The 14020-nt window shown below is 63.1% G+C and overlaps 2 non-coding genes across 2 annotated transcripts; both read right to left on the reverse strand.

Moving 5' to 3' along the window:
- Nucleotides 1-3783: 3783 nt before the first annotated feature.
- On the reverse strand, nucleotides 3784-3902 carry LOC131863756 (5S ribosomal RNA). The gene has a single exon (XR_009362651.1). It is a non-coding gene; the product is annotated as a 5S ribosomal RNA (ribosomal RNA).
- A 7804-nt stretch (nucleotides 3903-11706) lies between these two features.
- Nucleotides 11707-11825, reverse strand: LOC131863757 (5S ribosomal RNA). Its single transcript, XR_009362652.1, has one exon. It is a non-coding gene; the product is annotated as a 5S ribosomal RNA (ribosomal RNA).
- Between the last annotated feature and the right edge of the window lie 2195 nt (nucleotides 11826-14020).

A 14020-nucleotide genomic window follows, 5' to 3' on the forward strand; every position in this document is an offset into this window, starting at 1 on the left:
CTGGGAGCGCTCCGATGTGTGCTCCAAGGTGTGGCGTGCACGAAGTCGGACCCCGGTTTGCCCCGGGTGCGCACCTCGCGTGCACCTTGGTGCGCACACCTTGGCTGGGTTGCGCGCCCTGGTGGGCACCATGGTGCGCACCAAGGAGCGCTCCGAAGTGTGCTCCAAGGTGCGGCGTGCACGAAGTCGGAGCCCGGTTTGCCCCGGGTGCGCACCTCGCGTGCACCTTCGCCGCGGTGGGCACCATGGCGTGCACGAAGTCGGAGCCCGGTTTGCCCCGGGTGCGCACCTCGCGTGCACCTTCGCCGGGGTGGGCACCTTGGTGTGCAGACCTTGGCTGGGTTGCGCGCCCTGGTGGGCACCATGGTGCGCACCAAGGAGCGCTCCGAAGTGTGCTCCAAGGTGCGGCCTGCACGAAGTCGGAGCCCGGTTTGCCCCGGGTGTGCACCTCGGGTGGGCACCTTGGTGCGCATGCCTTGCCTGGGCTGCGCACCAGGGCGGGCTCAAGATGGCACCCGCGTTCCTTTTTTTTCACTATCTTTCAAAACGGAAATTTTAAAATCTCATTTTTTTTTGCCTTTTTCTGGAAATTAGTGAAGGCAGCGCATCAAAGGTGCGCACCTCGCTGCCCACCACGGTGCGCAACGCCGGTGGGCACCCGGGAGTGCTTCGAAGTGTGCTCCAAGGTGCTGCGTGCACGTTGTCGGAGCCCGGTTTGCCCCGGGTGCGCACCTCGCGTGCACCTTCGTCGGGGTGGGCACCTTGGCTGGGTTTGCCCCGGCTGCGCTCCGAAGCGGGGTTATTGGAGCGCCGCCTCTTTTTTTGTCGGAGCGTTTGGTGGGGTTTCTCGCATTGGCTCTTCCGAGGCCCGGTTGCCACCCTGGCGCGCACGAAGTCGGAAGTAGGGTTAATTGCCCGGGTGCGCACCTTTGCCAGGGTGGGCACCTTACCTGGGCTGCGCACCAGGGCGGGCTCAAGATGGCACGCGCGTTCCGTTTTTTTCACTATCTTTCAAAACGGAAATTTTAAAATCTCCTTTTTTTTTTGCCTTTTCTGGAAATTAGTGAAGGCAGCGCATCAAAGGTGCGCACCTCGCTGCCCACCTTGGTGTGCTCTGAGGTGCGCACCCGGGAGCGCTACGAAGTGTGCTCCAAGGTGCGGCGTGCACGTTGTCGGAGCCCGGTTTGCCCCGGGTGCGCACCTCGCCTGCACCTTGGCCGGGGTGGGCACCTTGGCTGGGTTTGCCCAGGGTGCGCTCCGAAGCGGGGTTACTGGAGCGCCCCCTCTTTTTTTGTCAGAGCGTTTGGTGGGGTTTCTCGCATTGGCTCTTCCCAGGCCCGGTTGTTGGGTGCGCTCCCACCCTGGCGCGCGCGAAGTTGGAAGTTGGGTTAATTGCCCGGGCGCGCACCTTCGCCAGGGTGGGCACCTTGGTGCGCACACCTTGGCTGGGCTGCGCACCAGGGCGGGCTCAAGATGGCACCAGCATTCCCTTTTTCTCACTATCTTTCAAAACGGAAATTTTAAAATCTCGTTTTTTTTTTGCCTTTTATGGAAATTAGTGAAGGCATCGCATCAAAGGTGCGCACCTCGCTGCCCACCTTGGTGTGCTCCGAGGTGCCCACCACGGTGCGCAACGCCGGTGCGAACCCGGGAGCGCCCCGATGTGTGCTCCAAGGTGCGGCGTGCACGAAGTCGGACCCCGGTTTGCCCCGGGTGCGCACCTCGCGTGCACCTTGGTGCGCACACCTTGGCTGGGTTGCGCGGCCTGGTGGGCACCATGGTGCGCACCAAGGAGCGCTCCGAAGTGTGCTCCAAGGTGCGGCGTGCACGAAGTCGGAGCCCGGTTTGCCCCGGGTACGCACCTCGCGTGCACCTTCGCCGGGGTGGGCACCTCGGCTGGGTTGCGCGCCCTGGTGCGCACCAAGGAGCGCTCCGAAGTGTGCTCCAAGGTGCGGCGTGCACGAAGTCGGAGCCCGGTTTGCCCCGGGTGCGCACCTTCGCCGCGGTGCGCACCATGGCGTGCACGAAGTCGGAGCCCGGTTTGCCCCGGGTGCGCACCTCGCGTGCACCTTCGGCGGGGTTGCGCGCCCTGGTGGGCACCATGGTGCGCACCAAGGAGCGCTCCGAAGTGTGCTCCAAGGTGCGGCGTGCACGAAGTCGGAGCCCGGTTTGCCCCGGGTGCGCACCTCGCGTGCACCTTCGGCGGGGTTGCGCGCCCTGGTGGGCACCATGGTGCGCACCAAGGAGCGCTCCGAAGTGTGCTCCAAGGTGCGGCGTGCACGAAGTCGGAGCCCGGTTTGCCCCGGGTGCGCACCTCACGTGCACCTTCGCCGCGGTGGGCACCATGGCGTGCACGAAGTCGGAGCCCGGTTTGCCCCGGGTGCGCACCTCGCGTGCACCTTCGCCGGGGTGGGCACCTCGGCTGGGTTGCGCGCCCTGGTGCGCACCAAGGAGCGCTCCGAAGTGTGCTCCAAGGTGCGGCGTGCACGAAGTCGGAGCCCGGTTTGCCCCGGGTGCGCACCTCGCGTGCACCTTCGCCAGGGTGGGCACCTCGGTGCGCACACCTTCTCAATGTTTTCTTGCCTTTTCTGGAAATTGGTGAAGGCAGCGCATCAAAGGTGCGCACCTCGGTGTGCTCCGAGGTGCGAACCCGAGAGCGCTCCGAGGTGCCCACGAAGTCGAAAGTCGGGTTAATTGCATTGTTTTCCCCGGGTGCGCTCCGAGGTGCGCAACATCGGCGCGCACCAAGGAGGGCTCCGAAGTGTGCTCCAAGGTGCGCACGATGGCGTGCACCTCTGGTGCGCACGATTCGGAGCTCGGTTTGACCGGGGTGCGCACACCTTGGCTGGGTTGCGCACCTTTTGTGCGCTCCAAGGTGCGCACGAAGTCGGAGCTCGGTTTGCCCCGGGTGCGCACCTTCGCCAGGGTGCGCACCTTGATGCGCACGCCTTGGCTGGGCTGCGCACCTTGGTGGGCGCCATGGTGCGCACCTTTCGTGCGCTCCAAGGTGCGCACGAAGTCGGAGCTCGGTTTGCCCCGGGTGCGCACCTTGGTGGGCGCCATGGTGCACTCCGAGGTGCCCAAGATTGGTGCGCACCAAGGAGCGCTCCGAAGTGCGCTCCAAGGTGCGCGCGAAGTCGAAAGTTGGGTTAATTGTCCGGTTTGCCTCGGGTGCGCACCTTGCGTGCACCTTCGCCAGGGTGGGCGCCTTGGTGCGCACACCTTGGCTGGGCTGCGCACACCTTGGCACCCGCGTTTCCTTCATTTTAAATTTTTTTTTTTTACAATCTCTCAAGTGGGAAATTCTATAATCTCAACTTTTTTTGCCTTTTCAGGAAACTTTTGAATGGAGCGCATCATTGGTGCGCTCCGAAGTGTGCTCCAAAGCTCTCTCCAGCTGCGTGCACCTGCCCCGGCCGCGCACCCGGCCCCGCCCAGCTTCGCTCACCTGTCCCGGGCGTCTGGTGCGGAACCTTAGAGTAAGAAACATCACCGTGCACCTTGGCCAACGTGCGCGACTCGACCGAGCGCGCACTGGCCGAGGTGCACACCGATTTCACCTGGGTGCGCGCGCAGCACCTCGGGCGCACCGGGGTGCGCGCACAACGCCCGGGTTGCACCGTGGCCTGTGTGCTCGGGGCGCCTCGGGTGCGCGCTCGGTGTCGCCCCCGCGCGCGCGGTAGTGCGGGCAGCGCACCCCGGCCCGGCCCGGCCCCGACGAGAACGCAAACGGGCAAAAGGTTTATTCAAATAGCATTGCGACGCCCGGCGAAAAACTAAAAAAGGGTGCAACACCGGGACTTCCCGGGAGGTCACCCATCCCAGTACTACTCCGGCCCAAGCGCGCTTAACTGCGGAGTTCTGATGGGATCCGGTGCACTAACGCTGGTATGATCGCACCCGTTATGAGCTTGTCGCAGTGTGTACTTAGCAAACCGCGACCCACGTGCGAATCCACCCCGGCCACCCACCCCCGTCGAGGTGCACACCCTCCCTCGCGAAGTGCGCCCCGTTCGCCAAGTGTGAGCCCTGCCCGGGTGCGCGCACCTTGCTAGGGCGTCGGGTGTGCACCCGGCCCGGCCTACGTGCGTGCACCTGGAGGGGGCGTCGTGTGCGTGCAGTGTCCCGTCTGCAACGCGGTGCCCACACACCACCTCGGGCGCAACGACCTGCGCTCACATGTGGGCCGAGTGCACCTTGGTGCATGTTCGGGGCGCCTCGGGTGCACGCTCAATCTTGCCCCGGTGCACCAAGGCGCTCGGTTTGCCCCGGGTGCGCACTTGGTGCAAGGTGGGCACCCAAAATAGGGATCAAGCACCAAAACACAAGTTTCGGGATGCAAAATGGGACCCAAGGACCACAAATGCGTTCCAAGACCCATGATGGGTCCACGAGAACAAAAATGTGTTCCGAGACTTAATAAACAAATATTGGGTTTTAGGAGAAGAAACATGCTCTGATGCCCAAAACGAGAATCGACCCCGAAAAGGCCACAGGCCAAAAGTGGGATGCGAGACAAAAAAAAATGGGACCCGAGGACCAAAATTGGGTTCCCAGGTCGAAGACAGGGCAACCGGACAAGAAACGACCTCTAAGGCTCGAAATGAGTCCCGACGACTAAAACTTGACAAGAAGCACCCATCAGGCACCCAACTCGACACCCATGGGATGCCGACCCACCCGGGCTTCCACCTAGCACACCTTGGCACCCACCCACCCTCGCACCCAACCTCGCACCCAACTTAGCACCTTTGAACCCACATTGGCACTCACCCTGACCCTGGCACCTTGGAACCCACATTGGCACTCACCTTGACCCTGGCACCCACCTTTGCACTCACCTTGGGACCCACCCTGGCTCCCACCTCGGCACCCACCCAGACACCCACCTTGGTTCCTTGGCACCCACCTTGGATCCTTGGCACCCACCCCGACACCCACCTTGGCACGCAACTTGGCTACTTGCCACCCACCTTGGCTCCTTGACGCCCACCCCGACAACCACCCCGTGACCTACCCTGGCTAGGGTTGGTGCACACCCACCCTGGTGCCCACCTTGGCACCCACCCTATGACCCACCTTGGCACGCACCTTAGTACCCACCCCGTTACCCACCCTAGGACCCACCCCGTGACCCACCTTGGCCAGGGTGGGTGCCTTGGTGCGCACAACTTGCCTGGGCTGCACACCAGGGCGGGCTCAAGATGGCACCCGCGTTCCGTTTTTTTCACTATCTTTCAAAACGGAAATTTTAAAATCTCATTTTTTTCTTTTTTTTGCCTTTTCTGGAAATTAGTGAAGGCAGCGCATCAAAGGTGCGCAATGCTGGTGCGAACCCGGGAGCGCTCCGATGTGTGCTCCAAGGTGCGGCGTGCACGAAGTTCGAGCCCGGTTTGCCCCGGGTGCGCACCTCGCGTGCACCTTCGCCGGGGTGAGCACCTTGGCTGGGTTGCGCGCCCTGGTGCGTACCAAGGAGCGCTCTGAAGTGTGCTCCAAGGTGCGGCGTGCACGAAGTCGGAGCCCGGTTTGCCCCGGGTGTGCACCTCGGGTGCGCACCTCGCGTGCACCTTCGCTGCGGTGGGCACCTTGGCTGGGTTGCGCGCCTTGGTGGGCACCATGCAGTGCACGAAGTCGGAGCCCGGTTTGCCCCGGGCGCGCACCTCCGCCAGGGTGGGCACCTTGGTGCGCACAACTTGCCTGGGCTGCGCACCAGGAAGGGCTCAAGATGGCACCCGCGTTCCGTTTTTTTCACTATCTTTCAGAACGGAAATTTTAAAATATCGTTTTTTTTTGCCTTTTCTGGAAATTAGTGAAGGCAGCGCATCAAAGGTGCGCAACGCTGGTGCGAACCTGGGAGCGCTCCGATGTGTGCTCCAAGGTGCGGCGTGCACGAAGTCGGAGCCCGGTTTGCCCCGGGTGCGCCCTGGTGGGCACCATGGTGCGCACCAAGGAGCGCTCCGAAGTGTGCTCCAAGGTGCGGCCTGCACGAAGTCGGAGCCCGGTTTGCCCCGGGTGTGCACCTCGGGTGGGCACCTTGGTGCGCATGCCTTGCCTGGGCTGCGCACCAGGGCGGGCTCAAGATGGCACCCGCGTTCCTTTTTTTTCACTATCTTTCAAAACGGAAATTTTAAAATCTCATTTTTTTTTGCCTTTTTCTGGAAATTAGTGAAGGCAGCGCATCAAAGGTGCGCACCTCGCTGCCCACCACGGTGCGCAACGCCGGTGGGCACCCGGGAGTGCTTCGAAGTGTGCTCCAAGGTGCTGCGTGCACGTTGTCGGAGCCCGGTTTGCCCCGGGTGCGCACCTCGCGTGCACCTTCGTCGGGGTGGGCACCTTGGCTTGGTTTGCCCCGGCTGCGCTCCGAAGCGGGGTTATTGGAGCGCCGCCTCTTTTTTTGTCGGAGCGTTTGGTGGGGTTTCTCGCATTGGCTCTTCCGAGGCCCGGTTGCCACCCTGGCGCGCACGAAGTCGGAAGTAGGGTTAATTGCCCGGGTGCGCACCTTTGCCAGGGTGGCACCTTACCTGGGCTGCGCACCAGGGCGGGCTCAAGATGGCACGCGCGTTCCGTTTTTTTCACTATCTTTCAAAACGGAAATTTTAAAATCTCCTTTTTTTTTTGCCTTTTCTGGAAATTAGTGAAGGCAGCGCATCAAAGGTGCGCACCTCGCTGCCCACCTTGGTGTGCTCTGAGGTGCGCACCCGGGAGCGCTACGAAGTGTGCTCCAAGGTGCGGCGTGCACGTTGTCGGAGCCCGGTTTGCCCCGGGTGCGCACCTCGCCTGCACCTTGGCCGGGGTGGGCACCTTGGCTGGGTTTGCCCAGGGTGCGCTCCGAAGCGGGGTTACTGGAGCGCCCCCTCTTTTTTTGTCAGAGAGTTTGGTGGGGTTTCTCGCATTGGCTCTTCCCAGGCCCGGTTGTTGGGTGCGCTCCCACCCTGGCGCGCGCGAAGTTGGAAGTTGGGTTAATTGCCCGGGCGCGCACCTTCGCCAGGGTGGGCACCTTGGTGCGCAAACCTTGGCTGGGCTGCGCACCAGGGCGGGCTCAAGATGGCACCAGCATTCCCTTTTTCTCACTATCTTTCAAAACGGAAATTTTAAAATCTCGTTTTTTTTTTGCCTTTTATGGAAATTAGTGAAGGCATCGCATCAAAGGTGCGCACCTCGCTGCCCACCTTGGTGTGCTCCGAGGTGCCCACCACGGTGCGCAACGCCGGTGCGAACCCGGGAGCGCCCCGATGTGTGCTCCAAGGTGCGGCGTGCACGAAGTCGGACCCCGGTTTGCCCCGGGTGCGCACCTCGCGTGCACCTTGGTGCGCACACCTTGGCTGGGTTGCGCGGCCTGGTGGGCACCATGGTGCGCACCAAGGAGCGCTCCGAAGTGTGCTCCAAGGTGCGGCGTGCACGAAGTCGGAGCCCGGTTTGCCCCGGGTGCGCACCTTCGCCGCGGTGGGCACCATGGCGTGCACGAAGTCGGAGCCCGGTTTGCCCCGGGTGCGCACCTCGCGTGCACCTTCGCCGGGGTGGGCACCTCGGCTGGGTTGCGCGCCCTGGTGCGCACCAAGGAGCGCTCTGAAGTGTGCTCCAAGGTGCGGCGTGCACGAAGTCGGAGCCCGGTTTGCCCCGGGTGTGCACCTCGCGTGCACCTTCGCTGCGGTGGGCACCTTGGCTGGGTTGCGCGCCTTGGTGGGCACCATGCAGTGCACGAAGTCGGAGCCCGGTTTGCCCCGGGCGCGCACCTCCGCCAGGGTGGGCACCTTGGTGCGCACAACTTGCCTGGGCTGCGCACCAGGAAGGGCTCAAGATGGCACCCGCGTTCCGTTTTTTTCACTACCTTTCAGAACGGAAATTTTAAAATATCGTTTTTTTTTGCCTTTTCTGGAAATTAGTGAAGGCAGCGCATCAAAGGTGCGCAACGCTGGTGCGAACCTGGGAGCGCTCCGATGTGTGCTCCAAGGTGCGGCGTGCACGAAGTCGGACCCCGGTTTGCCCCGGGTGCGCACCTCGCGTGCACCTTGGTGCGCACACCTTGGCTGGGTTGCGCGCCCTGGTGGGCACCATGGTGCGCACCAAGGAGCGCTCCGAAGTGTGCTCCAAGGTGCGGCGTGCACGAAGTCGGAGCCCGGTTTGCCCCGGGTGCGCACCTCGCGTGCACCTTCGCCGCGGTGGGCACCATGGCGTGCACGAAGTCGGAGCCCGGTTTGCCCCGGGTGCGCACCTCGCGTGCACCTTCGCCGGGGTGGGCACCTTGGTGTGCAGACCTTGGCTGGGTTGCGCGCCCTGGTGGGCACCATGGTGCGCACCAAGGAGCGCTCCGAAGTGTGCTCCAAGGTGCGGCCTGCACGAAGTCGGAGCCCGGTTTGCCCCGCGTGTGCACCTCGGGTGGGCACCTTGGTGCGCATGCCTTGCCTGGGCTGCGCACCAGGGCGGGCTCAAGATGGCACCCGCGTTCCTTTTTTTTCACTATCTTTCAAAACGGAAATTTTAAAATCTCATTTTTGTTTGCCTTTTTCTGGAAATTAGTGAAGGCAGCGCATCAAAGGTGCGCACCTCGCTGCCCACCACGGTGCGCAACGCCGGTGGGCACCCGGGAGTGCTTCGAAGTGTGCTCCAAGGTGCTGCGTGCACGTTGTCGGAGCCCGGTTTGCCCCGGGTGCGCACCTCGCGTGCACCTTCGTCGGGGTGGGCACCTTGGCTGGGTTTGCCCCGGCTGCGCTCCGAAGCGGGGTTATTGGAGCGCCGCCTCTTTTTTTGTCGGAGCGTTTGGTGGGGTTTCTCGCATTGGCTCTTCCGAGGCCCGGTTGCCACCCTGGCGCGCACGAAGTCGGAAGTAGGGTTAATTGCCCGGGTGCGCACCTTTGCCAGGGTGGGCACCTTACCTGGGCTGCGCACCAGGGCGGGCTCAAGATGGCACGCGCGTTCCGTTTTTTTCACTATCTTTCAAAACGGAAATTTTAAAATCTCCTTTTTTTTTTGCCTTTTCTGGAAATTAGTGAAGGCAGCGCATCAAAGGTGCGCACCTCGCTGCCCACCTTGGTGTGCTCTGAGGTGCGCACCCGGGAGCGCTACGAAGTGTGCTCCAAGGTGCGGCGTGCACGTTGTCGGAGCCCGGTTTGCCCCGGGTGCGCACCTCGCCTGCACCTTGGCCGGGGTGGGCACCTTGGCTGGGTTTGCCCAGGGTGCGCTCCGAAGCGGGGTTACTGGAGCGCCCCCTCTTTTTTTGTCAGAGCGTTTGGTGGGGTTTCTCGCATTGGCTCTTCCCAGGCCCGGTTGTTGGGTGCGCTCCCACCCTGGCGCGCGCGAAGTTGGAAGTTGGGTTAATTGCCCGGGCGCGCACCTTCGCCAGGGTGGGCACCTTGGTGCGCACACCTTGGCTGGGCTGCGCACCAGGGCGGGCTCAAGATGGCACCAGCATTCCCTTTTTCTCACTATCTTTCAAAACGGAAATTTTAAAATCTCCTTTTTTTTTTGCCTTTTATGGAAATTAGTGAAGGCATCGCATCAAAGGTGCGCACCTCGCTGCCCACCTTGGTGTGCTCCGAGGTGCCCACCACGGTGCGCAACGCCGGTGCGAACCCGGGAGCGCCCCGATGTGTGCTCCAAGGTGCGGCGTGCACGAAGTCGGACCCCGGTTTGCCCCGGGTGCGCACCTCGCGTGCACCTTGGTGCGCACACCTTGGCTGGGTTGCGCGGCCTGGTGGGCACCATGGTGCGCACCAAGGAGCGCTCCGAAGTGTGCTCCAAGGTGCGGCGTGCACGAAGTCGGAGCCCGGTTTGCCCCGGGTACGCACCTCGCGTGCACCTTCGCCGGGGTGGGCACCTCGGCTGGGTTGCGCGCCCTGGTGCGCACCAAGGAGCGCTCCGAAGTGTGCTCCAAGGTGCGGCGTGCACGAAGTCGGAGCCCGGTTTGCCCCGGGTGCGCACCTTCGCCGCGGTGCGCACCATGGCGTGCACGAAGTCGGAGCCCGGTTTGCCCCGGGTGCGCACCTCGCGTGCACCTTCGGCGGGGTTGCGCGCCCTGGTGGGCACCATGGTGCGCACCAAGGAGCGCTCCGAAGTGTGCTCCAAGGTGCGGCGTGCACGAAGTCGGAGCCCGGTTTGCCCCGGGTGCGCACCTCGCGTGCACCTTCGGCGGGGTTGCGCGCCCTGGTGGGCACCATGGTGCGCACCAAGGAGCGCTCCGAAGTGTGCTCCAAGGTGCGGCGTGCACGAAGTCGGAGCCCGGTTTGCCCCGGGTGCGCACCTCACGTGCACCTTCGCCGCGGTGGGCACCATGGCGTGCACGAAGTCGGAGCCCGGTTTGCCCCGGGTGCGCACCTCGCGTGCACCTTCGCCGGGGTGGGCACCTCGGCTGGGTTGCGCGCCCTGGTGCGCACCAAGGAGCGCTCCGAAGTGTGCTCCAAGGTGCGGCGTGCACGAAGTCGGAGCCCGGTTTGCCCCGGGTGCGCACCTCGCGTGCACCTTCGCCAGGGTGGGCACCTCGGTGCGCACACCTTCTCAATGTTTTCTTGCCTTTTCTGGAAATTGGTGAAGGCAGCGCATCAAAGGTGCGCACCTCGGTGTGCTCCGAGGTGCGAACCCGAGAGCGCTCCGAGGTGCCCACGAAGTCGAAAGTCGGGTTAATTGCATTGTTTTCCCCGGGTGCGCTCCGAGGTGCGCAACATCGGCGCGCACCAAGGAGGGCTCCGAAGTGTGCTCCAAGGTGCGCACGATGGCGTGCACCTCTGGTGCGCACGATTCGGAGCTCGGTTTGACCGGGGTGCGCACACCTTGGCTGGGTTGCGCACCTTTTGTGCGCTCCAAGGTGCGCACGAAGTCGGAGCTCGGTTTGCCCCGGGTGCGCACCTTCGCCAGGGTGCGCACCTTGATGCGCACGCCTTGGCTGGGCTGCGCACCTTGGTGGGCGCCATGGTGCGCACCTTTCGTGCGCTCCAAGGTGCGCACGAAGTCGGAGCTCGGTTTGCCCCGGGTGCGCACCTTGGTGGGCGCCATGGTGCACTCCGAGGTGCCCAAGATTGGTGCGCACCAAGGAGCGCTCCGAAGTGCGCTCCAAGGTGCGCGCGAAGTCGAAAGTTGGGTTAATTGTCCGGTTTGCCTCGGGTGCGCACCTTGCGTGCACCTTCGCCAGGGTGGGCGCCTTGGTGCGCACACCTTGGCTGGGCTGCGCACACCTTGGCACCCGCGTTTCCTTCATTTTAAATTTTTTTTTTTTACAATCTCTCAAGTGGGAAATTCTATAATCTCAACTTTTTTTGCCTTTTCAGGAAACTTTTGAATGGAGCGCATCATTGGTGCGCTCCGAAGTGTGCTCCAAAGCTCTCTCCAGCTGCGTGCACCTGCCCCGGCCGCGCACCCGGCCCCGCCCAGCTTCGCTCACCTGTCCCGGGCGTCTGGTGCGGAACCTTAGAGTAAGAAACATCACCGTGCACCTTGGCCAACGTGCGCGACTCGACCGAGCGCGCACTGGCCGAGGTGCACACCGATTTCACCTGGGTGCGCGCGCAGCACCTCGGGCGCACCGGGGTGCGCGCACAACGCCCGGGTTGCACCGTGGCCTGTGTGCTCGGGGCGCCTCGGGTGCGCGCTCGGTGTCGCCCCCGCGCGCGCGGTAGTGCGGGCAGCGCACCCCGGCCCGGCCCGGCCCCGACGAGAACGCAAACGGGCAAAAGGTTTATTCAAATAGCATTGCGACGCCCGGCGAAAAACTAAAAAAGGGTGCAACACCGGGACTTCCCGGGAGGTCACCCATCCCAGTACTACTCCGGCCCAAGCGCGCTTAACTGCGGAGTTCTGATGGGATCCGGTGCACTAACGCTGGTATGATCGCACCCGTTATGAGCTTGTCGCAGTGTGTACTTAGCAAACCGCGACCCACGTGCGAATCCACCCCGGCCACCCACCCCCGTCGAGGTGCACACCCTCCCTCGCGAAGTGCGCCCCGTTCGCCAAGTGTGAGCCCTGCCCGGGTGCGCGCACCTTGCTAGGGCGTCGGGTGTGCACCCGGCCCGGCCTACGTGCGTGCACCTGGAGGGGGCGTCGTGTGCGTGCAGTGTCCCGTCTGCAACGCGGTGCCCACACACCACCTCGGGCGCAACGACCTGCGCTCACATGTGGGCCGAGTGCACCTTGGTGCATGTTCGGGGCGCCTCGGGTGCACGCTCGATCTTGCCCCGGTGCACCAAGGCGCTCGGTTTGCCCCGGGTGCGCACTTGGTGCAAGGTGGGCACCCAAAATAGGGATCAAGCACCAAAACACAAGTTTCGGGATGCAAAATGGGACCCAAGGACCACAAATGCGTTCCAAGACCCATGATGGGTCCACGAGAACAAAAATGTGTTCCGAGACTTAATAAACAAATATTGGGTTTTAGGAGAAGAAACATGCTCTGATGCCCAAAACGAGAATCGACCCCGAAAAGGCCACAGGCCAAAAGTGGGATGCGAGACAAAAAAAAATGGGACCCGAGGACCAAAATTGGGTTCCCAGGTCGAAGACAGGGCAACCGGACAAGAAACGACCTCTAAGGCTCGAAATGAGTCCCGACGACTAAAACTTGACAAGAAGCACCCATCATGCACCCAACTCGACACCCATGGGATGCCGACCCACCCGGGCTTCCACCTAGCACACCTTGGCACCCACCCACCCTCGCACCCAACCTCGCACCCAACTTAGCACCTTTGAACCCACATTGGCACTCACCCTGACCCTGGCACCTTGGAACCCACATTGGCACTCACCTTGACCCTGGCACCCACCTTTGCACTCACCTTGGGACCCACCCTGGCTCCCACCTCGGCACCCACCCAGACACCCACCTTGGTTCCTTGGCACCCACCTTGGATCCTTGGCACCCACCCCGACACCCACCTTGGCACGCAACTTGGCTACTTGCCACCCACCTTGGCTCCTTGACGCCCACCCCGACAACCACCCCGTGACCTACCCTGGCTAGGGTTGGTGCACACCCACCCTGGTGCCCACCTTGGCACCCACCCTATGACCCACCTTGGCACGCACCTTAGTACCCACCCCGTTACCCACCCTAGGACCCACCCCGTGACCCACCTTGGCCAGGGTGGGTGCCTTGGTGCGCACAACTTGCCTGGGCTGCACACCAGGGCGGGCTCAAGATGGCACCCGCGTTCCGTTTTTTTCACTATCTTTCAAAACGGAAATTTTAAAATCTCATTTTTTTCTTTTTTTTGCCTTTTCTGGAAATTAGTGAAGGCAGCGCATCAAAGGTGCGCAATGCTGGTGCGAACCCGGGAGCGCTCCGATGTGTGCTCCAAGGTGCGGCGTGCACGAAGTCCGAGCCCGGTTTGCCCCGGGTGCGCACCTCGCGTGCACCTTCGCCGGGGTGAGCACCTTGGCTGGGTTGCGCGCCCTGGTGCGTACCAAGGAGCGCTCTGAAGTGTGCTCCAAGGTGCGGCGTGCACGAAGTCGGAGCCCGGTTTGCCCCGGGTGTGCACCTCGGGTGCGCACCTCGCGTGCACCTTCGCTGCGGTGGGCACCTTGGCTGGGTTGCGCGCCTTGGTGGGCACCATGCAGTGCACGAAGTCGGAGCCCGGTTTGCCCCGGGCGCGCACCTCCGCCAGGGTGGGCACCTTGGTGCGCACAACTTGCCTGGGCTGCGCATCAGGAAGGGCTCAAGATGGCACCCGCGTTCCGTTTTTTTCACTATCTTTCAGAACGGAAATTTTAAAATATCGTTTTTTTTTGCCTTTTCTGGAAATTAGTGAAGGCAGCGCATCAAAGGTGCGCAACGCTGGTGCGAACCTGGGAGCGCTCCGATGTGTGCTCCAAGGTGCGGCGTGCACGAAGTCGGAGCCCGGTTTGCCCCGGGTGCGCCCTGGTGGGCACCATGGTGCGCACCAAGGAGCGCTCCGAAGTGTGCTCCAAGGTGCGGCCTGCACGAAGTCGGAGCCCGGTTTGCCCCGGGTGTGCACCTCGGGTGGGCACCTTGGTGCGCATGCCTTGCCTGGGCTGCGCACCAGGGCGGGCTCAAGATGGCACCCGCGTTCCT

This window comes from Cryptomeria japonica, unplaced genomic scaffold, assembly GCF_030272615.1.
Source record: "Cryptomeria japonica unplaced genomic scaffold, Sugi_1.0 HiC_scaffold_68, whole genome shotgun sequence".
NCBI classification, from domain to species: Eukaryota; Viridiplantae; Streptophyta; class Pinopsida; order Cupressales; family Cupressaceae; genus Cryptomeria; species Cryptomeria japonica.